Source organism: Gallus gallus, chromosome 3 (assembly GCF_016699485.2).
Source record: "Gallus gallus isolate bGalGal1 chromosome 3, bGalGal1.mat.broiler.GRCg7b, whole genome shotgun sequence".
Taxonomy (NCBI): domain Eukaryota; kingdom Metazoa; phylum Chordata; class Aves; order Galliformes; family Phasianidae; genus Gallus; species Gallus gallus.
This window is the reverse complement of record NC_052534.1, coordinates 64,768,893-64,796,854: the sequence shown is the minus strand read 5'-3', so window position 1 is coordinate 64,796,854 and position 27,962 is coordinate 64,768,893. Positions and strand designations below refer to the sequence as shown.

Below are 27,962 nucleotides of genomic sequence, written 5' to 3'. Positions count from 1 at the left end.
ATTTCCTAATGATTCCTCAAGTGTTCTTTTCAAATTAAAATCTAATATGTTCTTTTCTTAAATCTTTTTACAAAGTACATTTATAATATAATGCAATGAAACCACTGAATAATATAGGCTAAATATGTGCACCTAGAGAGCAATTTTTAAGCACTTCAAATTCAAAACAAAGAAAAATGCAAATAAGGCTATTGATAGTCTTGCCTTTTGTCTATGTATCTCACATAACTTCCTTTTATTTCCTACTTCATCTTTTCAGAATAGCTTATAGAGATGAGCTTTTGTGTTCTTTTGTTTTGTTGTTGTGTTGTTGTTGTTTTTCCATTCTAAATTCAATTAAGCACATCCTGTTAAGAATAGGATGATCAACAGACGATGTTTAATTATATCAATGAGGGTTTCTAATTTTTCCTGTTTTCCATGCAAGACTTAGGTTAGACTTTATTTTTTGTGTCAAAAAAAAAAAAAAAAAAGAAAGAAAGAAAGAAAGAAAAAAGAAAGAGAAACATAACAGTATAAAATGTTCAGTAGAAAAGCAACAGAAGAGCTGATTAGTAAGAGACTGCAGGTAGAGAAAAAAAGTGAAATAATTTTTTTTTTTTTTTTTTTTTTAATGCAGTGAGAAAGAAGACATTTAGGGAAAAAAAAATCACCATGGAAATGTGATGAAAAAAAAATTACCAAAGATTAGTGCTAACATAGGAGACACTATCTAATTTATCTGGGAAAAAATAAAAAAGAAAAAAATTGTCTTTTTTTTCACCTGGAGATGTATGGAAGCAGAATGCAGCTAGGCTGTTCATTTGGAGGTCTAATAAACCTTCTATTCAGGTCACATATCTTCTCCAGCAATATCATTTTCTCACCATGTCGTTGCCAGTTCACTGAACTATGTCACACCATGTTTAGTTGAAATGTCTCAAAAACAAATGTATCAGTGTTTCCAAATTGAATCTCATAACTTTCACTGAAATCTTGTGGGCTTTTTCAAACCTCTTTTTACAATTTTAGAATATAATGTCTTGGTGATACTGCCTGTACAAAACGTAGAGTATTTATGGTCATCAGAGAATAGGAAAAAGGTTTTGTGACCTGAAATTCTCTGCAGAGAGATTCAGCTGTATAGCTACAGTTTTCTGAATGGAAATCTTATACTTTAAGTGCAACTCAGTCATACAGAGAGCTTTACACAATCCAAAGCTGCAGAAGTTACATGCTATACAGCACATAGTACATACCCAGTACTTGGATTGTCTTGATCTCCTACAAACTTTTCTATTATGACAGAAGATGATGAAGAGTATTTAACAGTAAAGTAAGGTCATTTGCTTTACTCAGCTTTGTTGTCTGAGATTAAGAGAAGATAGAAACAATATTCCTTGATAAAGGAAACAGGAAAATTTCTGTTATTCCTGCCAGTTTTCTTGTTCCATGAAAGTTTCTCTCATAATTTTATTTGTAATTTTTTCCCTTTACCAGGATAGTTGAATCATCTTTCTTCTGTGGTACTTTATTAATGTGCATCCAATTCACTGGAATAGTATTTAAGTATACATTTCCATACGTCTCTAAAGCAAAAACAAAAATAACTGTGGTTAACGCTTTCAGATCAGCTACTGAAAATATGTACTTGGAAAACGAAAGGATTGTATTTTTTAAGTTATTCTCTTCTACATATCAGATGAGATTTCAATGCAGGGTAATAAGTAATATGTCTTCTGCTGTCTCTGGTGCAGACAGACTGCTGGGAAGAGCTCAAGACACCAGGATGTAACAGGGATGTCTCAGGCTGTCAGAAAATTCTCAATGCTACTGAGAGCACTGCTTCCACTGGGTGAGAAGTCTTACTCTATTAAAAATGCTGTCCTTATTAATTAAAGCAGACCTCAGATTATCAAAAACAAGACCTCAGCCTCAGTTTCTGGTCCACAGCAAAGCCCTGTGTGAGCTGTAGGTACATTTCTGCTTCATTCTCTGGGAAAAGAAGCCCATGTCTGAGGTCAGTGATTCCTGAAACTCAATCCAATCTCAAATAATAATGATGAATGCTTAATTTCTGAAAACAACTTGATCTCTTCTGAAAGTTTTCTATTTATAAATGTACATGGTAGTGCTTTTTAGAAAATTCCCAGAACAAAAGCACAGTTCAAACTTTTCAAGAATGACTGGTTATACTACAAGCTGAATGTCATTTTTTTCTGTACTAGCATCAATTGGAGATGAAATTAAACTGTTTTTAGTTCTGGTGAATTTTACCCATAACTAACTTATCCTTAGTGTCAGTAAACAGTGAGAGAAAAATGAAGCTTTTAAATATTAGTGAATGTCAGTGAGATGGAGATCAGGGTATTAGGAAACTTACTTATTTTGTATCTTTTCCAGCATATTTGTGGCAGAAACATCTTGTGCTTTTTACACTCTTTCATCCCTAGTAACAGTATTGTCCCAACAGCCAGGATCCCCCAGTTTGAGGTTAGTTTTTGGCAGACCTGAACTGGCCACAGAATTTAGCAAGATACCCCTAGTGTATTTTTATTTGCTTCATCTATTTCAAGAAAGTCAAGGAATAAGTGTAAACAAATGTCATAACCAAGCACAGATTCTTCACTGGGAGTAAAATGTCATCTGTATCAGAGGATGCAGTCCTCATCATGACTATTTCACATGGGAAACACCAACACAATTCCCTCATGAAGGACTGTTTAATCCATTAAATGAGTCTGATGACAGATGATCAATACAACAAGCTGGTAAAATCTATGCTCACTACCCCAGTTTCTTAACATATCATTTGTAGAAGAGTGATTACAGATTTTAATTATCTCAGGCTACTCAGTTCTACTCTTGGAGATGCACTTGGTTAAAGATGTAAAGTCATACTCCAGCCAATTACAGGATAAAAGAAGGAATATAAAAATAACATAACATTTCACCTTTCCTTTTCTTTCCATCACCCCTGCACTAGCACACATTCTGAGTAGAGTCTGAGAAGACAAATTTGGTACCTGCTGTAAACAGTGAATTATATTTTCCCTGGAAAGTCTGTCTATTAACTAAGCTTATTTGTTTATTTATTTATTTATTTATTTTGTAACTAACAGCATTTCAAATACCTCTTTCTTTCTTTCTTTCTTTCTTTCTTTCTTTCTTTCTTTCTTTCTTTCTTTCTTTCTTTCTTTTTAATTCTACATACAATCAATAATTTTGATCAGGTGTCTCTGTACATCTGAAGGTATCTTTCACAATATATATATGTTTTTTGAGATGTATTTTAGACTGGCAACCATTTTTGCGCCTCTCTGAATATACACACAGAGTGAAGAAGAATGTGTCAGTAGATGCTGATAAGCCAAAGGAAGGTGTGAATTCCTTAAAAATTGGAACAAACACTTCCAGTAAATTGCATGCTTCACTACACATAAGGGACTTAGATATTTGTTTGTAGGAAAGTGATTCCTGCATATGACAGGCAGTTAGATAGTTTAAGCTCAGTGAACGAGTCATGTGAACTGAACAGAATTAGCATCAGTACTCAGATCTATGTTATAGCACTAGTTTAATCTTTTCAAACTTCTGACTTCCAATGACTTTAAGAGTTAACACTGGTTTTAGCAGTGCCAAAAGATTAGAGCAGCCAACAAATGCCCTATCTCCTGCTAAAATAGACTCAATATCATGTAATCCTTTCCACAAATCCATCAAACTCAGCGTTCTTTATCATTGTTAATCTTTTGGAAGGCTATTTCAAAAGATTGTTTAGTGCTCTGATGGTTAGAACAATCTTGATTTCAAAGGTAAATTTATTAACATGAAGTTTATAACCAAATATTTTTGAGTGACTACATAAAATCTTACAACTTAAATATTCTGTCACCATTCTTTTGCATCTAACAAACTATCACAGAATCCTTTGAGTTGGGAAGGACCCTTAAAAGGTCATCTAGTCCAACTCCCCTGCAGTGAACAAGGATATATACAGGTAGATCACACTGCTCAGTATCTATGCAGTATCTACTTATCTTGTATTTTCTTAGGTACCTTAAACTTAGTAAGAAAGGTATAACTGATTTCCCACTGCAATCCACATGCAGAGCAAGTAAGTAATGATATATTCATTCACAATGGTTTTTTTGTTGTTGTTGTTGCTGTTTTTTTTTGGGGGGGGAGGGGAGGAGGGTCGATAATTCTGAAAAAAGAACTAGGAGTAACTGAATACTTCATCACACTTCATATGTAACAATGACACTGAAAACTCATTTCTCCCTGTTATCAATGGAAGAGGTAATGCTTTTTCAGCAGCAGCGTGTGAGATTAATTTAACTGAATGTATATAGCCTAGGTATAGATATACGGATATGGGCTGGTTATTTAAGTTCCTATTGCAAGAACATCTGAGAAATAAGGCCATGGTATAAGTCATCTAGCTATTTTGTAAGTCTACTCAGGATAAAATGCACCCTAGAAAGATTTACGTTTCCCCAGTGACCATAAAGGTATCCTCAGAGAGGAGTTTTCACATGTAAGTTAAATTGATAAGTCTCTTGTCTGTGTTACACAAGGACTATTTCAAGCCAGGGAAACTCCTCTAGACCCAGATTTAATTTTTCAACTTGATGTTCAAAGTCCTTTCATGCTCTCAGTCTGTAAGGGACAGGCACCTCTGAAGAACAATAATTTCACAGAAGACCCATCCCAGCCTCTGTGAATGACAATCATTCAACCTCACTTGTGGAAAGATCTTAAGGTGTCTATGTGTCCCAGTCACCTCAGTTTATTGTCTGCAAGAGATAAATGCAGACCAGAAACTGCAATCATACATCAGTTCATTTCACAAAGACAACAAAATAGAAGATCTCTGTTCTTAACTCCCCAGGTTAAAAACATTTCAATCACCCTTACAGTATGCTGAAATAATACCATGAAATTGCTTACTGCACAATGTTGTATTCACACACTGTAAGTATAATTAATTTAAATAATAGTTTTCAAAAGATCCATCAATTCTTGGAACCATATAAAAATGTATCAGTATAAACCATTTGCCAAACACTCACAGAAATGAGGACTGCATTGCAGACAACTACTGAAAAGGAGGTGGGGCAGTGGGAGGATAAATTCGTACCACAGATTATTCTCAATGAATAATTCAGATAGCTCTTTTTACAACACACTTCCACCAGCTGGCTTTTGTGTAAGAACTTCAAAGTATTTCAGTCTGAATGATTAAGACTCTGCACTACATTGATCTGAATGCTAGGAAATTTGTTGTTCTCCAGAAAGCAATGACATTTCAGCATGCAGTTTTGTAGTGGTCTACTTGACAAATCCATGAGAATATTTCTTTGAAAATCAGGAGATTTTTATTGATCTCTGATGCTGAAATATTTTTATGTTGTCTTTCCTTTACAAGGAAAGTGCATGTTGAATCACAGAATTGCTGATACTTCCTTTATGACAGTATCATTTTGAATCACTGATATCTATCACTTTTCTTCCTAGACACAGATGTGGACATTTCGCAGCTGATGAAAAAAGTTGTGTAAGAAAAGTTCAACAAGATCAGTCTTTTTTTTTTTTTTTTTTCTTCCTCTCATTGAAATCCCTTGCTAAGAAAAGGAAATCCCTTTTTTTCCACTTGGCACTAAAATGCTGAAAGCAAGGGCTATACTAGCACTAAATACTAGCAGCTGAGTTCCAGAGTGATGTATAAACAGAGTTCAAAGGCAGAAATAAATTTACATATGCATTGCTGGCATAGTTTCTCTTACCACTGCAGTATTCTATACATGAATCTGAGTCCTGGAAAACTCCTTTCTATGTAGATTGCATTTTAAAAATAAACTAGAATAGAAGAAATAATTTCTGAGGTCACAAATGGAAATTTGAGAAGGCAGCATACATTAAGATTGAGCGCCTAGCATTTCTTGTTATTTCTTCCCTTATTTATACTGCTCGTTTATTCATCTTGAACTTGAATGTTTGGCATTTTTTCTTCTCTTTTGTCAAAGCAGCTAGGATGTTTTTTGATGCAGCTTAGGGGATGCCTCTTTGTATTCGAATACAAACATTATATTGCCACCATGGGAAAAGTATATTTTATCTTTATTTCTGTTATCCAGGCTGAACAGTCCCAGCTCTTTCAGCCTGTCCTCATAGGAGAGGTGTTCCATCCCTTGGATCATTTCTGTAGCCCTCCTCTGGACATGCTCCAACAGGTCTATGTCTCTCCTGTACTGAGGACTCCACCTCTGGATGCAGTACTCCAGGTGAGCCCTCACCAGCATAGAGCAGAGGGGCAGCATCACCTCCCTTGAACTGCTGGCCACACTTTTTTTGGTGTAGCCCACGGTATGGTTGGCTTTCTGGGCTGTAGGGCACACTGGTGGCTCATGTCCAGCTTCCCATCCACCAGTATGCCCAGGTCTTTGTCAGGAAGGCTGCACACAATCCTTTCATTCTTCAGCTTGTATTCATAGTGGATGTTGTCTCAGTGAGGTGCAAGACCTTACACTTGGATTTGTTGAACCTCATTAGGTTCACCTGGGCCCACTACTCAAGCAGGTCTAGGTCCCTCTGAATAGCATCCTGTCCCTCTCTGTTCTTTGCCAACTGCACCTCAAAGACTGGTGTCATCAGTAACCTTGTCCTCTGTAGCAGTGCCCAAAGCAATTCTTAAGTGACTTTAAATACAGAAGATTTAGTTCTCTTCTGCACTTCTGCTGCTGAGAGATTAGATCAGCTACCAATAAGTACTCATCCACATTTAATTTGGTGTTTCTACAAACATTACTAATTTTGCTCCAGATTTTTTCTTTATAAGGGGTGTCATGCCATAAAAATGGCAAGTGTGCAAAGTATTCATGCTCCTCTGGGACATTAAAAAATGCAAGGGCAAGATGATGTGGGTGTTCATACACACAAACAGCCTGTGCGGAGGCATTACCCACTTATTAACGTTGGATGTTTTAACTACATGCTCTCTTTCATCTGTGCTCTATTCTCCCCTTTCCTTCAGACTCCATCCCAGCATTTCATATCTCTACTAGTGAGCAGCTGTTTCTGCTTTTCTCAAAATCCGGCTTCTTTTCTGTTTATCACCTTCTCTGCAAATGTTCAGCATCTTCTGATTAATGATAAGCCTTCACACTTCTAACTGACTATCCTCATTGCCTCAGTCTCCCACCAGCTAGCAGAAACACAATATGTATCCTATTGCAAAAATATTTGGTAGCTTTCCCACAAGACTTTGTTCTCCTAAACAAAAAGCCACAAGGTACCAGACTTCAAACTATTTGAAGTAATGTCTTGAAACATTCAGAAGTTCCACGGCACTTCTGAACAACTGTCTGTTAAGGCAAGAGGAAAGATGTATCAGACCAGTGACAATGCACTGAACCCATACCAATGGCTGCTCTAGGAATCGCTTCTGTTTTCATCCCTATCTTTTTACCTACTATCCTTTTTTTTTTTTTTTTTTTTCCACTGTCTGTAAAAGGAGATTTTTGCATTTGAATCAGTTTTTATGAAGCAGACATTCTTTTGCCACCATAAGAAACTCATGTGAATAAAAAAGGCATCTCTTTCATATTTATGGAGAGCTTAACTATTTTTAGCTATCATCTGCTAATTCCTATCCTATTTGATCATTCATTACATTTAATAATTCTCAATTTATGTACAGAGAAAATAAATAATTTTAACGCTCCAAGGAGTAGGAAAGCCATACATATATTCTAGAGAACAGCTGACAGGCAGGGGAAGTAAGGAATAACATTTTAATTTTGTTGTGAAAAAAAATAACACTGTTCTATAAATAACACAGTTACATGGATATAAATCAGAAGTGCAATTATTCTGATGAGACCCCAGGAGACTCAAGCTCCCTGTTCACAAGAAATTAGTCTCGATTAACTCATATGACTTCTGAATAGGTTATATGCTCATCATTAACAGAGGTAGGATGACTGCTGAAGGTTGATATTATTTCAGAATTGAGGGTAATTAATGGATGAACTGCTGCTAAAATCTTGTTTTAAGACCAGCTCAGATACCAGAGGGTCTAATTTTACTTACCTATTCTCATCTACAAATTCACTATCAGCCATTTTATTTATAAACATTTTTTTCTTTTTTAATTCAGAGAATCTCTGCAAGGATAATCGGAAGCATTATATTATAATTCATAGAAGTTTTAAAACTTTGTTTTGAACTTGAATTTTTGTCTTTTGATACATACACACAGTTCCCATTATCAGAAGCAAGACAGCAAGATGCAGTTACTTCAAAAGAGCATTAGCAATTGATTTTGTTCACAATAAATCATTATTCTGGAATCCTCTCTCTCTCTCTCTTTTTTTTTTTTTTTTTTTTTTTTTTTTTTGACTCCATGGTACACTTTCGGGGTTTTGTTAGTTGGTTTTTTTTGGCTGGTTGGTTGGGTTTTTTTTAAGAATTCTTACAGAAAAAAAAAATGCTGGTTTGCCTATTTCACTCCCTAATTTCTTTAATTTCTTTTCCAGTGGACTGTGTCTCAATGCAAGGTTCTGCAGATGAGCAGGACTGGGTCCAAGAGCTGGGGTGACAATCTTATCTTTTCTCTACATGGGAAAAGGTATGATGGGAATTCGCTTTACAAACAGGTTCTATCAGAATGTATTCTGAAATGTTGCTTCAGAAACTATCAAGTGTGACTTTAATTAGAAAAAATAAAAAATTATATTTTAAAAAGTGGAAGGGACAAGAGAAGACAGGGAAGTGCTACTTGAGAAATACATTTCAGAAATAAATTGTTAAAAGATGAAAAGTCATGTTGTCAAATACAAGAAGAAACTGCAGTATTCAGACTTGCATTTAGCACACTGAGCACAGGGCTATACAGCAATAAAGACTCTTTTGTTTTAAGAAAAAAGACCCAATTTTAGATATCTAGTTGGGAGGCTGGGACTGGGGGGAGCTTACAATTAACTGGAACAACTGTTCAAAGCTAAGAAATGAAAAAGGGAACAGCAGAGGAGTTTCTCTCCAAGTTGCCTACTGAAGCAGTTTCGGGTTTAATTTTTGTGTCTGTTTTGCAATCTCTTGATAGTCAAAACTGGCTGACACAACACATGAGATACACTAGTGCCAGTCCTGGGTATTTCAAGTTCCTGGAAACAGCACAAAGATCTGTGTTTACAAAAAGTTTACAGATGTGCCAGATTTTTTATTCAGAGTGAGAAGCAGAGGCCCTTCAAACAGGGAATGTTGCCCTGCACACAGAAGGCTTCTGAGCAGGTAGTTGGCCATGCCCAGGAACACCCAATGTGTCCTTGCCCAGCAGAAGCGAAGAAAGAGGGAGTTACAACAACCAGCTGATTTGCCAAGTGCAGAATTACCTTTGCAATCATTCCACAAATGTGAATATGGTTCCTAATTGCCTGAACATGGCCTTGAAGCAGCAGGTTATTATTTTATTTTAATCGCAACTGAAAGGCTCTTTCACCTGCCTCTGTTGTGGGCAGATTTGAGGTGTCCTTGAACCATATTCATGTCATAAATTCAGAACATATATAAAGCTATAAGACCTTGCAAAGAAGTGACTTTTTTTCTTATTGAATGCAAACTTCTGGACAATTACAGATGTAAGATTTTGTGGCGTTTGACACAAAAGGCTAAGTGTTTTTTAGACTTCAATGCCTCCATGCAATATTAAAGTAAGGAGAAGAATTAGGATGTGGGACAGTTGATTTTAGGCCTCTAGATTTAAGTAGCAAATATTACTCAGAAGACATTAAATGTGCTGTTTATGTATTACAAATCTGTGTCAAAGCTTATGTGCACTGGGAAATATTTTTAAAAAATCAAATCTTGAGGCTGTTTGGATTGATTTTTCTGAATCATATTTAACAACATGTCCTATAAACACATTAAATTAATTGGAAAATTGTTCTTTGTAATCCAAAATATAAAATGAAGTTCTGTTTTATTCTGAATGCATTTACAGGGTATCTTGTTTAGAAGAAATGTAGTAAACTTAATTTGATAGAATCAAAACTTAAATGAAAGAAAGATGCCATAAGTTCCATCTAGTTATTAAGCAGTTTTCTAAAATTTTTTGAGGAAATCCTATTACTTCTTTATGGAAATTTGGCACACAGATAGTGCATTTTTCTATATTTAATTACAGTATTGAAATAAATATTATTGTAATACCTACATAATGCTCTATCCAGAGTATTTTGCCAAGGAATTCAAAGGGTATGTAGCTTTGTTCTTCTACTGAAAAATAATGCAAGTAACAAACAGAAAATCTTTCACAAGATTTATTTAAAAGTGCTTCCTTTTAATAGTGTTTTTATAAAGATCACTATTTTATACCACAGTGAAATCTTCCAATAATACAGCTACTGTAGATACTTATGGTGAAATGATACTCTAACTGTTTAATTTTATGTTACTCACTATGTATTGACATCTGTGACATTCTTAGACATCACATGAGCTTGAGGGCTATACAATCCAGAAGAAAATTATTAACAGGCCAAAGAAAATGTTAGTTGTTAACATTAAAGTTACACCATGTTTTTCTCCTTTCTCATTTTTGGGTGTTCTTCTGGGACACTGTACGTAGTCCTAGCAATCAAAGACATCTATGAAGGAAAACAGAAGACAAATCCTCAAGCCCTCCAGAAATATGTGCATTAAAGAAAGCACTAGGTGACAGTTAACTGACAAACCACAACCCCACAGGCTGGCTGCATGTTATAGTAAAATGTCAGCACTTTTAGGATCAGACCCAATTCTTCCTGCTCAAGGCACTTATTTTCACTCAGAATGACTGTTCCGAGCAAATTTAGCAGTCTTCCAAAGTGCATCTCTTAATCCAAGTGCCAAAGTACTCGCTTTGCAGCTAATGTTCTTACCAACTAAAGTATTCAAAATTTTGTAGATTCTGCTCTGTTATTGCACAGGTTAAGATATTGCTTTAGATACTAAAATACTTACGCAGTGATGAAAAATGTTAGGAAGAAAAGATTCCTGTCTGAGACTGAGAGCGGAGTGCTCTTAAACTGGTATGACACAGGTAGGAAGATATAAAATCAAGTACTCCTGCCTGCAGAGCAAATTAAACCAAAATCAACTACATTTGGCTTCAGGTGCAACGGTAGAGACCAAGTACCTCAACTGGCAGCAGAAAATATTATTTGAATCTTTACAATCTGTATTTTATTTGTATTTTGTTTTGTTTTATTTTGTTTTATTTTATTTTATTATTAAATTTCATTTTTACCTGGTTTGAGTAAACGGGATAAAACCAGATGATTTCATACTGCATTACAGAACTTTACTCCCTGAGTTCTGTGGATGCCACGTTGTCCATTCATTGGTGTTCTAGGGACAGCACTTCATGCTCTGGTAAAGTGGAAGAAAAGATCTTTTGTATTCCTTCTTTCTAGACTACAATTTTTTTTTTTCCACTTTTTTTTTGTATGATGCCTGCATGATGCTCAAGTCTTCCTACTGAATCTCCATTTTCAGTACTGTCTAAGTTGCATTTGGCACCGAATGTTTTCAGAATACATGGCATTTTGATCATATTTTCATTGCACACCTTCTTGCAGATACCTTTTAAAAAGACTTTAAATCAACCATATGTATTGCTCTTCCCCAGTCGTTTCTATTCAGCTTGTCTTCTATTTGGAGCTGCATTCATAAGGTTTAAGCTTTGTGGTCATAGCAAAAAGAATTTGTTTCCTCTTGTGGAATAGACTTTTGCAATGTCCACTTGAAATGTGCTGCCTGTTAGATTACTGTTGGAATGGCACGTATATCACATTGGACTAGATTCTTTAGATAACATGCAATTATTAGCCTGATACCAGTTTTAGAAGAAAAACTAGATCCCCAAAGAAACAAAGAAGTTGAGAGATTTATCAGTGATTTACTCAAAAAGCTTGTAAGGCTCAGACTCAGTGTCTTTATAAAGCTCCAAAATTAAGATAGATCTTGGAAAGTTCAAGTGGCATCAGAAGGCAGAAGAAACAGATCTCTCCAATTTCTTTGTGGTGAGATAATCAGAAAGAGCAACAGTCTGCGTTTGGGACTGTTGTTTTGCAACTCTGTCTGAATCAGGCTGGCAAGCTCTGGTAGGGTAAGAAAGAGAAAGATGAGCATGATTAAAAGGACATCCAGAGACACTGGAATTTCTGGCATGAAATGGCTATTCAAGTTGTGAAGTAAAAAAAAAACGAACATGATTACAATCTTCTTTTAGCCATCTGCTGAGATTTTTCCCAGCTCTCTTCAGTCCGTCATCTGAACTGCGGTCTTTCCAACTGTGCCTCATTCCTTTACAGGTATTCTCTCTCAAAAAGTGACTGGGCATGTTAAAATGCTGTTCTGCCTCTGCAATGCAAAAGAAAAGTTACAGAGACTTTGTGATGCATATTGCTAAAATGGAACTGCTAAAACTGGCACCATGCTCTTAACTGCACAAATCAAATCTTAGGCATCTGAATTACCTAGCGCTGTTTTTTAAACCCACTTCTTCACTACATAAAGACTTGTTCTCTTCAGTGTTACTTCAGCACTACACCTACTGCCATACTGCAAATTGCAAGTCATTTCTATAAAATTAATTTATGTGACCAGAGAGGATTTCAGAAAAAGTCCTGTTTTGTTCAATTTTTATCTATGCCTAAATTCACTCTTCAGAATATTGATTCAAATGAGTGTAGAAATTCTTGCTACCTTTTGCAGGACTTTCAGTTTAAAGTACGTCTATGACTCATAAAGGGATGAAAATAAGTCTTTACCCAATGACTCATTACAAAAGAAAACCAAATATTTATCTACAGCTAAAAGTGTTTCTGTTATTGTTTCCAGATAACTTGGAAAATTTATAATAATATACTCAACATGACACACAACAGAATATTTTAATACATCTTTTTAGCAGCATTTTTAACACATAGAAACAGAAAGCAAGTTGTTAAATTGCAGGCTTTTAAAATTAACTTAGCATAAATCATTTCAGCAACTGGAGGCTTAATTTTATTTTTCTAGTTCAGCCTGATATCTGTACTTACAAATAGAACACTAGATCTCTTAAATTCATAAGAGATCTCATTACATATTGCTTGATAAAAAAAAATAATATTATGGATTCAGTGCAATCAGTGCAGTGCAATGTATATAACACGTGTTCATAATACGATTGGTGAATTAAAGAATGCACAAGAGCAAATTTACACAAGCATTTGCAAAATATTACAATGCTGGGAAAATTGAGACATTCTTCTTAATGGAAAAAACCAAAGGGATTTTTCAGAAGTAGTTCTGACCAGTAATTCTAAGAAAAAAAGCTTTTGTATGATATAAATACAAAATTGATTACCATGCAACATCAACAAGGTAAATAATTCCTGTGAATTACTGTATATACATACTCAGAGGACATTTGAATAGCAGTTGAAAGATATGAGGCCTAGTCCTGTCTTTCACCTGTCAGTAGAGGCAGCCCCAGAAAAATCAGGTAATTTTTTTCTGAATGTTTCTTATTCTCTGTCAATGCCATCAATTTACACCAGCTGTTGCTATCCACTATTTAAATCCATTCACTGGATGAATATCTACCCAAAACATCATTATCTAAATACTTTTCACTGCAGGAAAAATAATAATTCTGAACATGAGATTCATCTGAGCAGAAGATACTTCCTTCAAACTGATAAATTATACCTTTGAAGTATTTATTTCCTTCTACTGGTTACAGGTCCCTATGTCAAATATATATGGTAACCGTCTAGTTAGGTGAAAACAATCACACACCACCTCCAGTGAGACTCCACCAGGGTCAGAATGAGTAGCTCTCTGGAGAAAAACAGATGTTGCTAAGGATTCAGTTTCAGGTGGAGGTTCTTCAGGTGTTTTACTTCAGATGACTTCTGGTCTGTCCCCACAGACTCATTCATTACATGTGAGAGTAAATTAGGGAAGAATTTCTTTTGGTTTCATTTTGTCAAAAAGGAATTCATCTTATGAACTCCATGACAGTTCCATGTTGAGAGCCAAAATGCAATAGATGGGGAGGAAAAGAGAATGCTCTTCAAAGAAGCTTCACTACTTTTCTGAACTTAAATATTAGCAGAGATGAGGCTATTGCTTCTTAATTTCTGACTATGCCCAACACTGGATAGAGTCAAGACTCACACTTTACAAATTTACAATATTTGCAATATATTACACAAATGATAGTAGTTGTCCCTCGAAATGATTTTACAATATTGCAGTATCAAACACAAACGATAGTAGTGATCCCCCAAAACACTTTCTCTTTCCTCTGTTGAAATTACTTTCTCAGCTCATATTTATGAGGATCCTGATAGCAACAGGATCACACACAATCTCCTAAAATAAAACATTTTGTCTTTATTTTGTTCAACCTGCATAGTAAGTTCCATGTTGTGGATCCTTTCTGTAAACTCACACTATTTTAACTAATTGGCTTTCTCAAGGGTGATGGTGAGGGAGAAGAAGCATTTGAAGATCATTCTCCAAATGACTCACACTATCCCATGACTTAAACTGCACTCTTTGATGCTTTTGGTCAGACTCAGCATATTAAGCTCTTTGCTTACAGCAGTAGAAAGGACGTGAACTTGATTGTCTATCACTCAATGCTGACTAATATGCCTGTGTGGGATTCAGCTGTCTTTCAATCACTCTTCCACTTTGTAGCTTTTTACTTACTTTTTCCACCCTAGCTTTGCCTGGGAATATTTTTTTCATCCTTTTAAAGACGTTTGTGATTTTCTTTTTTCTGCATCATGTTATAGTGCTGCAGAAATTCAGCTTTTCCCTTTCTTTTTCTGTAGGCCCTTCATTCTAAAAGATATTGAAGGAATTAAATATCACTTAGGAACTCATTGTAATAATTCTTTATATGGGATATAATAAATATATATATACACAAATCAAAGCACATTTTCAGAACAGACAAACTTTTTTTCTGTGGAGACTCAGTCAGTGTAAGATACCTGCATGGCTTTACCACGACTGATCCCTTCATAAACAGTTGAAGGTATGAAGTTGCTGAATTCCTGAAGTTGCTGAGATTGTTTGTGATCCTATTAACATTTTAAGGTTAAACAGTTAGCTTCAGATTCAAGTCATGGCAGGAATGGTACAAGAAGGATTGATTTTCTTTTGTGGTGTTTCCCTCCCCACACTCCACCCTCATTTTTTATATTTATTTAAATTGTTTAAGTCCTCTTCAAGTCTGCACGTAGCATGAGCTGCAATAACTGCAGCCCAGGGCTGTGCTGGTGAGGTAATCAACACCTTATCTGGATAGCTTTCATTTCCTGTTGAAAGAGGTTGTTGAGGTATGCACTGAATCCACATTTTCCTCCCACAAACTACTTCGCCATCTCTGCTATCTCCCCAATGATCTTCCTTCCCACAGCAGAGGAGGAAGGCTGGGCCTCCTTATCTGTGGCAAATGCCTTCCTCTTGAACCTCAAATGCCTTGATTCAGCGTATGAGGCTGCAGGCAACCCAGACTTCTCCCAGCAGTGTCCCTGAAAAGGGTTCCACCAGTTCAGTGACGTCAGGATATGGCCTTCAGGACACAAAGCAGCACAGGCTTTCCTGATTTTCTTCCTATTTGACTTAGAAACTCCAGTTCCCGTTTCTATTGAGCTGAACTGAACTGTACATTGTAGTCCTTTAAAATTCATATTTCAATAACAAAAGTAATGATATGTGGTACAGAAGAGAAGAACTGCTACTAAATCTTTTAATAATAAGTAAACAGAGTAACTTATAATCTCATATTTTGCCAGTTTTTATCTTCCTTCCCTGTTTGATGATGAGATTAAATACTAACTTGTGTAGGAGACAGATAATTTTCAAGTTATATGTTATAGAACCTGACCTAAAATCAGGTTTTGGGTAGTTAGAAAAGTTGAGGAAATGGTTAAAGGCCCCTGCATGAGCTTTTAGAAATCCCTACTGGCTTGGTTTGTTTTTTTCCCCTTTGGGTACTGCAAACTGGATTTGTCTGAGCCAAAAGAAATTAATTTGGCCTATAACATTTCATAATTCATTTCAAAATTCATAATTACTGGCACCACCAAGTCCACTGCACTAAATTTCAGTAGGATGAGAGGCATAAAAACTGAAATAATGTATCAATTTATCTATGTTCATTAACATTTCAGGGAGCAGAAGTTGGAAATTTGTCTTTTTCCATAACTTCTCATATCTGTTAGCAAAGCCAATTAACATACAGAGAGGAGAGGAGAGGAGAGGAGAGGAGAGGAGAGGAGAGGAGAGGAGAGGAGAGGAGAGGAGAGGAGAGGAGAGGAGAGGAGAGGAGAGGAGAGGAGAGGAGAGGAGAGGAGAGGAGAGGAGAGGAGAGGAGAGGAGAGGAGAGGAGAGGAGAGGAGAGGAGAGGGAAGGGAAGGGAAGGGAAGGGAAGGGAAGGGAAGGGAAGGGAAGGGAAGGGAAGGGAAGGGAAGGGAAGGGAAGGGAAGGGAAGGGAAGGGAAGGGAAGGGAAGGGAAGGGAAGGGAAGGGAAGGGAAGGGAAGGGAAGGGAAGGGAAGGGAAGGGAAGGGAAGGGAAGGGAAGGGAAGGGAAGGGAAGGGAAGGGAAGGGAAGGGAAGGGAAGGGAAGGGAAGGGAAGGGAAGGGAAGGGAAGGGAAGGGAAGGGAAAGATAATATGTGAACATATTAAGAGCTAGAATGTCCGCTATGGACTCTGATTTCCAATGAGCTTAACTAAGCTTAACTAGTTCAGTGTGCTGTCAGAAAATGAAAGTAATTTCAGTGATGAAAATGGCAGCATCTTTTACCTGTAATGCTTACTCTGCTAAGGTCAAGTTATGCCATTGCTCTCAGCTCCAGCTACAGTGTTGTGGCTATGGATTGTACTGCTATAATCACAGCTGAAGCTGTAGTCCCCCCTGGAATAGTAATGGAGCACTGACTCAAAATGTAGTCTACACAAAGGTGAGAAAATTTCCTTCTTCTATTAATTTCAGCAAAACTCAGAGAGAGCAAACATTACCAGTATACAGTATCCTTGTGTACAGCTAAGCATTACAGAAGTTGCTCCTTACTGCTTTTCTCATCTTGCATGAATGCTTTTACAGAAATTATTCACAATTATCATTAATTCACAGACTACAGCTGAATAGAGTTGGAGGTCACAAGGGACCATTCTGATCATGCATTCTGCTTAATAGAGGTCATAGGACCTCACCCAGTAACTAATTCCTGACTTGCATCTAGAGCTTCTTATTTACTGAAGGGACTTGTCCAACAGTTCTTCATTGCTGCACTGTTTGTGAGCAGTTCATTTCCAAAGTGCTTAAATTTGTTCCGGCTGGTTAATTAACAACATACAATTGCTTCCTTCCCTTGGAAGTATTACTCAGGTAATAAACAAATAAAGGAAACTGTGAAAAATACAATATAATACTAGGGCAGGATCTTCAGTTGATATGAGTCACCAAAATCATATTCAAATTGAGAATTATGCCAGTGTATGTCACCTGAGGACCCATCCCCCAGTTTCCAGATCCTGAAGCACTGGGTAACAATGTGATATCTTCAGTCAGGGAGCAGAAATAATGTGATATTTTTTTTATGATGATAGTCAGGAAGCATGTTTGTAACTTCACAAGTTCAGTTTTGAATAAGCCTAGCTAAACCATCTTATTTCATTAAGATTTGCAATAGTAGAACAAAGGGCACTGGATTATTTATAAAATTTAAATATCAAAGAGTATTTAATGTGGCTAAAACATAATTGGCTTTGTATTTAAAAACTGAGGAAACTGAGATGGAGATAAGGAATAATTACCCTCTACTTTCTGGTTTGACATCAGTTCTGATTTTGTTTCAAGCATAAGTGGCAAATTATGATATGTACTGTTTTCAGAGAAAAGGCAGCATAAATAGGATTGTCTTGCTCTTCAGTTACCCCATGAAATAGGATTTTCTAGTAGAATTGTGGCTGTTTTGCTGACCAGATCAATAGTAGCCTGATAGACAAGCTACTGCAAGCTTGACTTTAAAGTGGTGGTTTAGCATAATTTCAAATATGAAACCTTCTTTCTGTGTATTTGCTAGATAGCTTGGCACTGTGAATTCTTCAGTCTCTGGCACTACTACTTCTTGCAGTTAATATTCTGCATGAGCTGACACATTTATAAAGACAGCAGTACCGTATGTATATTCAGTGATGCTCTGGTACAAGTGTGCCACGTCTGTAGTACCATATCCTTGTCTGATGTTCATTTTATCAAAGTCTAGAGCTCTAGGCAGAAGTCATCCAATAAACTAATTTGTAATTTTAGAATGTTTCTCATGAGGAAACAAAGAAGAAAACAAATATACTGAATTATTTCAATGAGTTCCATCATAAGACAGGAGTAATCTACTTTCTCTGCTTGCAAAAACCCAGTATAAGGGGGCAAAACTGTTGATAAATCATCTCTGTACTTCTTAACAACAACAACAAAACACATTTCGTAGTCACAGTCCTAGTAAGAGCATTAACTTTTCAGTTTGCAATGTGATATATGCTTCCATAATCTCTGCAAGTGCTTTTTTGTACATTCTGCCTTGGATCTGATTCTTTAAATAATAGAGAATAAATATTCAAATATCAGTAGCCCTATTTACAAAATTTGCTATTATTCACAGAATAGTAATTTCTTATTCATCGAGTTCTCATATTTTTCTTCTAAATATTCACCATTTAAACAATATACAATTACTTAGAGGTAAGTATTTCCATAGATTGACATTGTGCTAATAATGAAATTCATGTTTCTCCTCTTTTCCTATCTGTAACAGTGCAGGTTTTATCTTCGTGAGACTTCTGTAACCTACTTTTGAGCTGCTTTCCAATGTATAGGTAACTGCCACCATCAAGAATTCAGTAAATTTAAAAAATTATTTCTCAGTGTTTTTACTGGTTTTCCATGGAGCACAGCAGTCTGGACAAAATGATCTTGTCTTTTTTGTTTGTTTGTTTGTTGTTTGTTTGTTGTTGTTTTTTAGATTTACTAAGTTATCTTCCTTCAGTTTGTACAATTTGTACTATTCAGCCTCCTGAGGTTTCAAATTTACTTCTCTACTGGATATTAGAAGACTGAAGTATCTCACACCTAAGTGATTTCCTCTTGCATTGCTTGAGTCTATTGGGGAGTATTGCCTATTTTCTCAGTACTGCATGTGCAATTTGCTCCTGATCCTGCAGACTGTAACTCAGTGCTGCTTTGTTAGTAGTCATTCATGACAAAATTGTGTAGGATACACAGGAATGTTTATACTTATACACAATAAATGGGCTAATCTTGCAGTCACCAAATGACAGAAAGTAGGACTGTGAGGGATCATAGCTGCCACTTTTGATCTGTAAATTATTTGTCTTAAAAGCTTTGTTCTCCCCTAGGTTCCTGGGCATCCCCTTGCATTGCTTCATTATCCTGACTGTGAAGAAAGCACGAGGAGTAAGGAATGAAGAAATATTGAACAAAAGTTAAGGATCTGGAAAAATGTGTACGTGCTTAGATAATAGGTACCTGAACATCTCAGCAGTAAGACATAGCTTTTCTTAATCTGACTTTTTAAAGCACTCTGCTGACAAAAATATTTTAAGGAAGCTGGTTTAGGGAGTGAGATGTTAACTAAGTAAACCTTGCATTGCCTGCACTGAAAATTTCAATGAAGCTGAAAAGTGAACAAGGAAATCCAATCAGCCCTGACTGGGTTACACAACAAAAAAACATTAGTGATTGTAAGTTGGAGATACCTTTTTTCACCAAATGCAAGGCTTCTGGCTGGAAGATGTAATTTGTGGAACCAGAATGTTGTTCTCAGGGTGCATTTTCTTTTTCTTTAACAGAACTTAGTAAAAAAAAAAAAAAAAAAAAAAAAGTGAAACAATAATGAAAGTACTTCCTTCAAAAATTAGCTCTTTCTGTGTCCTCAATTGAAAAAAGCAATAAATACTGTTGGGGATTTTTAATGGTTGTTTTGGGGTTTTTTGTTTGTTTGTTTTCCTCTTTTGCCTCCTATTTATAAGGCAAACCTACTCCTGGTAGCTCTTAAAAGAAATAAAGCAGTCAGTATTATTTTTCTTCTTCAGAATGAAATGATTATCCAAATATTTTGTCTTCAGAGACAGACAGTAGAGAGTTTACCTAGCTAACATCTGCATCACACCAGCTAGTTTTAGAAAGAGTTTGTCAGTAGAGTGCTTGAAAGTTCATATTAAGAAGAGACAATTTCTAACCTGTCAAAACCTAACAAGATTTCTTCTTCTATTTTTTTTTGAGAAAGTTTAATGGAAAGTACTAGAAACTTCAAAAATTTCCTTAAGGATAGTTGTATTTAGTAATAAATTGAAGTACTTTTCTGCCTTTCTGCATTTTTTTGGGGGGGGTGAGCAGGGAGAGGGGCGGGGGATGGGACAACTAATTATATCTCCTGAAGTGTATTTCCAGAGAGAGAGGATAATGGATTTATCAAATTTTTAAAAAATAATAATAATAAGATTACATTTTGTCTGTTTGTCTGTGAAAATAAATGTCCATGCATGTTTTGTAAAATTTATTTCAAAGCATTACAAAATTCTGTAGGATTAAGGTAACAAAATTCTTTTTTTTTTTTTTTTAATGAGTCTTCAATGGTAAATAAAAACACAAGGCTCAAATTTTGATCCTGCTTCTTTTTTCTTGTAAATATGCTACAATACATAAAATGTGTAATATCTATCTGTGTTTCTTTTCTGAGGAAATATAGTTGCAAAGAACCTGCTTCCTTCCTCTGAGTAATGAGACATAATTCATTAACAGGATTCTTATAAGAGTTGATTTTATTCACCTCCAACTTCTAAATACAAATAAACTCTTTCCAAAGCCCTGCAAAGTTTTATTAGTTGCTTCTCAAAGAGAAGCTCAATCTCCTAAATGCTTCATTCTTTAGTGATGCTCATCTTGGCCTTGTTAGCTTGACAGTTGTTTTTTTCCTGTAGATCTTATTGTGATAGGAGTTATCAAGCTTATCAAGGACTGTGCAGTCAGTGGAATTCATAACATCCAGAGGATTATGAGACCAGGTGTTCTGGAAAAATGAACAAAATAAATTGATTTGTAACTACAGGGGGAAATTCTACCACCCATTTGGTATCTCGCTGGGCTTTTGCAATTGTAGCTTTGGTCAGAATTTGTAAAAGTATGTTTTGTATCCTTAAACTCTCACTCCACAACTGGCAGGAGAAACAACCTTTACTCTAGCAGTTCCTGTGATGCAATGGCTACAGAGCCTAAAATATCATTCTTTGTTTATTTATTTTACGGCTTTGTGACAGGATGGATCCTTGAGATACTGTATCTCCATGTCAGGGCTGTCCTGGGGAACAGCCAAAGCAATCAAACAATTACTATGCTTCTGTGCTTACAAACAACAAGCCTCCCACCAGGGCCTACAGCTACCATTCAGGATGTGCTCCAGCCTGTGTGGAGCTGCCTGGAGGCCTGGTTCAGTCCAGTCATGCTCCTTCAGCATGTACAACCTGGAATGAAAAAAATTCCCATCGCTTTGCTCGCTCACTTTTCTTCATCACGTATGAGGAAAGCTTTGAGTCTAACAAGACAGTAGTTTGAAGGAACCTACTGATAGTCTTCTAGGAGCACTACTGCAAAGAGGTAGAGCGATCTAAAGGACATTTATCACTGATGGGGCCCCAGGGGTTCTGCTGAGTGTGACAGCAGGTAGCCTGTACCCCTGCTCATCTTCTTGTTCGCGAACAGGAGCGACCAGCTTAGCTGAGCTTGTTATCAACATTCACGAAGGCTCTAGAGGTCTGAGTCAAGGTGCTCTTAGGAAATTCAAAAAAACTCCCTTCCACCACATGGGCAGGGCATGAGGCCACCCCACTCATTACATCACCCCAATTACCATAGATCCAGGGATACCTAGGGATGGCTTCTTATGGCAACCACACAGGTAGGAGGGGTGCCTCCACTCTTCTTCACTTGGCATACCACTAACTGTAGGTGCTCCAACTTTAAACAGGTTTGGGGTCAAGAACTGAATAATTTTTCTGCTTCCAAAGTGTACTGTTATTAATTTTGTAGTATGCCTATGTACAGAACAATTTTACTGCTTTCCTAAAAAGAAGTTTTCTTGTATATCTTGAAAAACCTGAACTACTTCTGTTGTTCCTGTAGGCAAGGGAGTGATAACGGCAGCTAGAAGCATGTGTCAAGCAGGAAACAAAGTGAAAGTGTGTGTTTGCAGTCCTGTCAAAGTGCTGCAGTCTTCCCCAGCTTGAAGCATCTCAGCTATGCCAGTCCTGCTTGTCTCTTAACCAGAGCTGCCAACTGGGCTAAATTGCATGGTGACTTTGTGAGGCTGACAAATCTAGGTTAAAATGCACTGGCCAAGCTCATTTCCATTTGGATTTAACCTAAAGTATCAAATAAAGGATCTGAATGGTAATTCGATGCACTAATTAACTGGCAAGCAATAAATAAATAAATAAATAAATGGAAAAAGAAAGGATTGTTATTTTAAGTTTTGTTTTAGAGGATAAAAATTCTTTTATATATTTAGATGAATTTCGTTGAGATTCGTGTTGCAAGTAAGAGTAAACAAATGAGCTCTTTCAGATTCCTGGAAATAACTGAGGGACGTGTAGTGAATTCTCTGAATTAGTGAAAAAGACTGCAAGTGACGAAGCAGGATTAATATGTCACAGATGATCACAGCTTGTTAATTTGACCACAACATTTTAAATTTAAGTTTTTTCTAATATATTTTCTAATTGAACATTTAATTCACAACTTGGTATAGCAAACATCCGGTGTACATTTTGTTATTATAAGCTGACAATGAAAAAACTTCAGAATAAAACAGTGAAAACTTATGAAACAGTAGAACTAAGATTATTGTCCAAATTAATTTAGTTCTCTAACTTTTTATGAATGTTATATTTTGGTACTCATTCTGTGTATGGTGTCACACCCTGTTTACTGCACATCCTTCAGATTTGCAGTGAATAGAAGATTGTTAATTCAGAACAATTAATATTGCTGCAAGATATTATGCAAAGTTTTTTAGAATAATTGCCTAGAGTTAGGTTTCCAAGTCTTTATAAGTTAATTAAGAATAGTGAACCAGCAAATCCTACTGGAATCATTGGAGACACAACACTTTTGAAACACTAATTGCTTACTTAGGTCTCTGCATTAAGTCTGCACCTGAAAAATAATTCAAGCTGATGTCTGGCCCTTCTCAGGTTGAATTGAGAAAATATTTCTCCAAGCCCTGAGGATTTAGTTCAGAATAGGGAACAGTTTTTATTTTCTCAAAGTGTTATCCCTTCTTCACACTCACCTGTCATTCTGAGTTACAGATGTATAAAATTGCCTGTCAGCAAAGTTAGTGTGTCTTAGAAAGCATGCTAACGTGAGCTTGCGGCTTCTACAAGGACACAGCACCCAAGATGAAAGCACTCATCTGCAAGTGTTGACCATGCGGTGAGTATCAAACACTTGTACTGCTCATGCTTTTCAAAAGAGCAGCAAAGAAAAACAGATTAGGAAAGCACCACTGATCATTCGTAATTGAATCCACAAGTACAGCTCTAGGCTTGGTTTGACTTTCTTCAGTACCTATGCAAGGAAGTAAATGAGCTTCAGTCAATGCAACATATGTACACTTAGGTAAAACAGTGTATGTAAATAAGTCTCAAAACCCTTTAAAGGAAGAGTAGGTAAATAAAATAGCAAAATTGCTGGCTATCACTAGCAATGACAGTTTTGATAATATGAGTTATAGTCACCAATACTTCATTTTTTTTTTTTTTTTTTGGCACAAGCATGGTGGCCACAACTAACTCTGTTTATTGTTGCTTTATCTTTTAACGTCTGTTTTTTCTCCATTCTTCTCCAATCTAAGCGGGTAGAAAAATAGCACTTTCCTCTGATTTGACTCCAATGACTATGGAGAGTGCAGTGAGAAGTTGAGAGCCACAGGAAATAGAGTGTTGTTTCCTTACTACATATTAGCTAACTAGAGATTGGCCTTTCCCAGGCAAACAGCTGGAGGACACAAAAAGGGAGACAAAAGGAAAGATTTCCACTGATCTTTTACTTCATTCTCTTTTCATAACAGTGAAACCAGACTAAGCCAGAGACTTTGCTTCATTTGTAAATCAGCTTCAGTTGAGCTGTGCTGATTCACAGCATTATTATTTTTGTTGTTAGTGCTTGCATGACTGAAGAACCCACAGATCCCAACTGAGATAGGAATCAGTTGTGCTAGGTGTTGTATGAATTAAAATCTAGAGGAAATATTTCTTCCAAAGAGTTCACAAGCTAATTAGATGAGAGAAACCATATGGGAGGAAAGTACCAAAAAGGCAGAGACATGTTTGCTCTGTCACTCAGAAGATCAGTGGCTCAGCTGGAAAAAAACTCCAGATATCCAGATGCTCAGATCACTGCTCAAGCCACTACACTAAGCAGCACTGCCAGGTAAAATGAATGTATATTTTTTCATTTAATATCAAACTGCCAAGTACAGTGAAATGTGCTAACAAGATATACAAAAGCAAGTTTCACTCTTCAAATATTTTTGAAAAACAAAATCACACACACAAAAGGAAACCACACCACTTTTATCGTAAGTCACTCTGTGTCACTCTATGCAATATTTCAGAATTTTAGGATGTTGGGTACATTTATTTGGAATGCCAGAAAAAGAGATTCTCTAATTTCTGTTTAAACCTGGTCCCTGGAAGCAGGATGCAATTCTCTAGGATTGCCTCTCTGCAACTTCGTTAATGTGCATGTGAACTAACTCTGCTCATTAAGTGAAAGATTTTAACAGAGTGGGTGCCTTGAAAAATTTCTGCGCCAAATGAGGTGTGTGTTTGAGGGGCAAGAATCTTGCTCAGATAATATACCCTACAATACCTAGCTAGTCTACCACAGTGGTCACCCTCTGGCATTTACTTACGAGCTCTATACCAGCTGTAAATTTTGTTGCAAAACTTCCTCATATTAAAGCCTGTCAGCAAGATTCTGTTTCAGCTCCAAGACTGCTGGGCAGGAAAAAAAACACAGAAAAGAAATACTTCCTTATACTTGACCAAAATCAAGCCGGGGCGGGGGGGAGAAGGGGGGGAGTAGCGGCAGGAAGAAAGAAAACAAAAGAGAAGAAAAAATGTATGAAAAAAGCCAGAAGTTCTTTTTACAGCATTTCTGATTGCAGCTTTAAGAAGAAAATCCAAGGTTTTCCACAGTGAGAGAACCACCTTAAGACCTTGAGTTGGAGTGGAGGGGCTTTTTTATGTCACTTCTTCATTGCCTTAAATCATCATTGCTATTGGATGCTGATTCAGAGCTATAAACTACTTCTGGTGTTTACATTAGGACTTATGAAAGAAATGCATATCTCAGGCTAGCAGATCAAATACATCACTGTCTACAGGAACTGCAGTGAGGCAAGTATGCATTGTATCCAAATGAGGCCTGCAGGAACTTGAGACAAGAAATATTTAATCAGTTACACCCAAAAAACTGCACACACAGAAAGAGTGAAAACCAAGAAAAGAAATGAAGTGAGCCTTTTTCTATACCGTGACAAATGTGGCAGGACTCCATTTATCTGCCTTTATGAAAGTAAAGTCGTGCTTCACAACAGGAAGGAAAGGTATTATTTTTCTTTTTATGAAAATACAGAGTGAGCAAGTTAAGCTCTGTGACATTTCAGAATCATATATGTTAGAACAGGATATAAAGTCAGACTTTCCTGAGAGAAAAGAACTTCAGGTTACTCCTAGTTTCACAGCAACAATCCTCTATCTGCTACAGACACCCAACATCAGGGCTTATGCCAATGCTCATTAAGGATGGTGCTTGCAGTACAGAAGGGCACAGAGCCAAAGAGAAGCAATCTTCCCTCCCAGTCCTGCAACAAGTGTCCTGTAATTACCCATTGCATCTCAGCAGCTGAAATAACCTTCGTACTTCAATAGATGGAAAGACTTCTGCCCCAGCTCCTGTCTCAGGTCCTGCTCCTGTCTTGCACTGCCCTGGCTCACTGATGTAGTGCCTCTTGCCCACGTAGCTTTTTGCTCCCACCACCAAATGGCACTCATTCCACCACAAATGGCACTTTAAAGTTGCAGGGAGGGGCCTGGATTTTATCTATGACATACAACCCTAGCATGTCTGTAACTCTTTTTATTTATTTATTGTTTCAGGAAAAATGTTGCAAAGGGAGAAGCAGCAGTTACTGAAAGTAAGAAGCTGAAAAACTACGAAGATCCCGTTTTGCCAATCCACAGCCATCAATTAACACATTACTAAAACACTTTCCAGAAAAAGCAGTCGCTAATGTGTGCGTCTGTCCTTGTATGCATTGTCTCACCAACCTGAGAAGATTTCCACAGCTATGTCACTGTTTAGTCAAAGGCTTTCAAGGTCAAATTAGCCCATGGTCATGTCATGGTGAGCTCCAAAGAACTCCTTTGGTCATTTCATCCCTACCCATGTGGAGGAAGGGGAAGTGAAACTGTTAACTGTTGTCAAGCAGGATGAAAACATCATTCCTTTGGCTCACTAGCTGTTCTCACATAGGAAATCCTAAATGTGTGGTTTTCTTAATCAATTGATTTCCTGTCCAAAAGAGAAAGAAAAATCTCAACAAAAAACCTACCTGAACCTATCTGTAAAACCCTTTGGAGTGGACAAAATCAGTGCATTTTTGTTAGAGTTTGAGACTTGATTTTTTTCAAAATGACAACAGATAAAATGAGAAGTTTTGCTGAAATAAGAAATCATTCCAGATATCAAATGGCAATGTATCATTGTAAAAATGTGTCAAATCGGTCACAGGGAGGTTTTGGAATGTTTACTTTTGTTAAGGAAAGATTTGGCAAAATGTATTCTAAAAATGTTTTGATTCTACTAAAAATCTACTTCTTTATAAAATACAGGAAAAAAAAAAGGATTGGTGAAAGAAACTTTCACTGAGCTAAATTGGCAGGTCACTCTTGGGTTATGCAACTTATGTTAGATGAAGAAAAGTCCTCTAACTGCTGTTCAAGTCATTGCTTAGTCTACCTGTCTATCTGTGTCCTTTTAACACTGCCATGTTTCTCAGATTTGCAAGACTACACCCTTCCATTCAAAGCATAACACAAATTTATCTCAGGTCCAGGTGCCCAAATGCAAGCTGAACATTTTTTCCTCTAGGTTTGGGTTTTTTTTCCTATTTCTCTCTTAATATACAGAAATTTTTTCACTGCAACCAGACTTTGTAAAGAAGACTTTGCACAGCCTATATAGCTATAATTAACAGTTGACTATGTAAAGGCATAGGTGACCTGTAATATTCTATGCTAGCAGAAGAGATATTTCTATCAAAAGGCAATCAAAAAATAAAAAAAAAAAAGCAAAATATAAATGTGAATAAAGCACAAGAATCGGGACAATACTTCCTAAAATGTTATATAGTAGTAGAGACCTGTTTTTCAGTTCATGAGAAAATCAAATAAAACGCATTACATGAGCCTCCTTAAGCAAATACTTTATGTACACTCGTATTGCTTAGTTCAAGCTAAAAGCTGTATAAAACAAGCTCTCCCTAGTGTGTTACACATTTGAGACCCTTGGGATTTCTCTTATATTTTTATGCAATTTATTTCTTATAAACTAATCTTCTACTTCCTTTTCCAGCATGGAAAGATGTTTTATTGCTATGCTGTTTAGTTTAGCAATGGCAGCATGCCATAGACAACACACTTGTAAGTATATAGAGCAAATTTAACATTTTCAATTCCAAAATGCGAAGTTGTACTGGGATAGACACCCCCTCTTTTTCCCAAATGAACTCACCTTCTTGAATCTCAGCCTCCACTCAGGGTGATATTTTCTCTCTGCCTCTAATC

At 36.6% G+C, this 27,962-nt stretch overlaps 2 long non-coding RNA genes across 2 annotated transcripts in view; one reads left to right on the top strand and one right to left on the bottom strand.

Annotated features, from left to right (window-relative positions):
• LOC124417837 overlaps positions 1–20,866 on the top strand; it is a 22,221-nt gene extending 1,355 nt beyond the window's left edge. Inside the window, exons 2-3 of the long non-coding RNA XR_006938666.1 lie at positions 1,737–1,834; positions 19,449–20,866. This is a non-coding gene — a long non-coding RNA (uncharacterized LOC124417837). The remainder of the gene's footprint in view (positions 1–1,736; positions 1,835–19,448) is intronic.
• On the bottom strand, positions 10,291–27,962 carry LOC121110195. The gene is made up of 3 exons (XR_005858198.2): positions 27,910–27,962; positions 12,233–12,384; positions 10,291–12,122 (listed from the first exon to the last, which is right to left on the bottom strand). It is a non-coding gene; the product is annotated as an uncharacterized LOC121110195 (long non-coding RNA).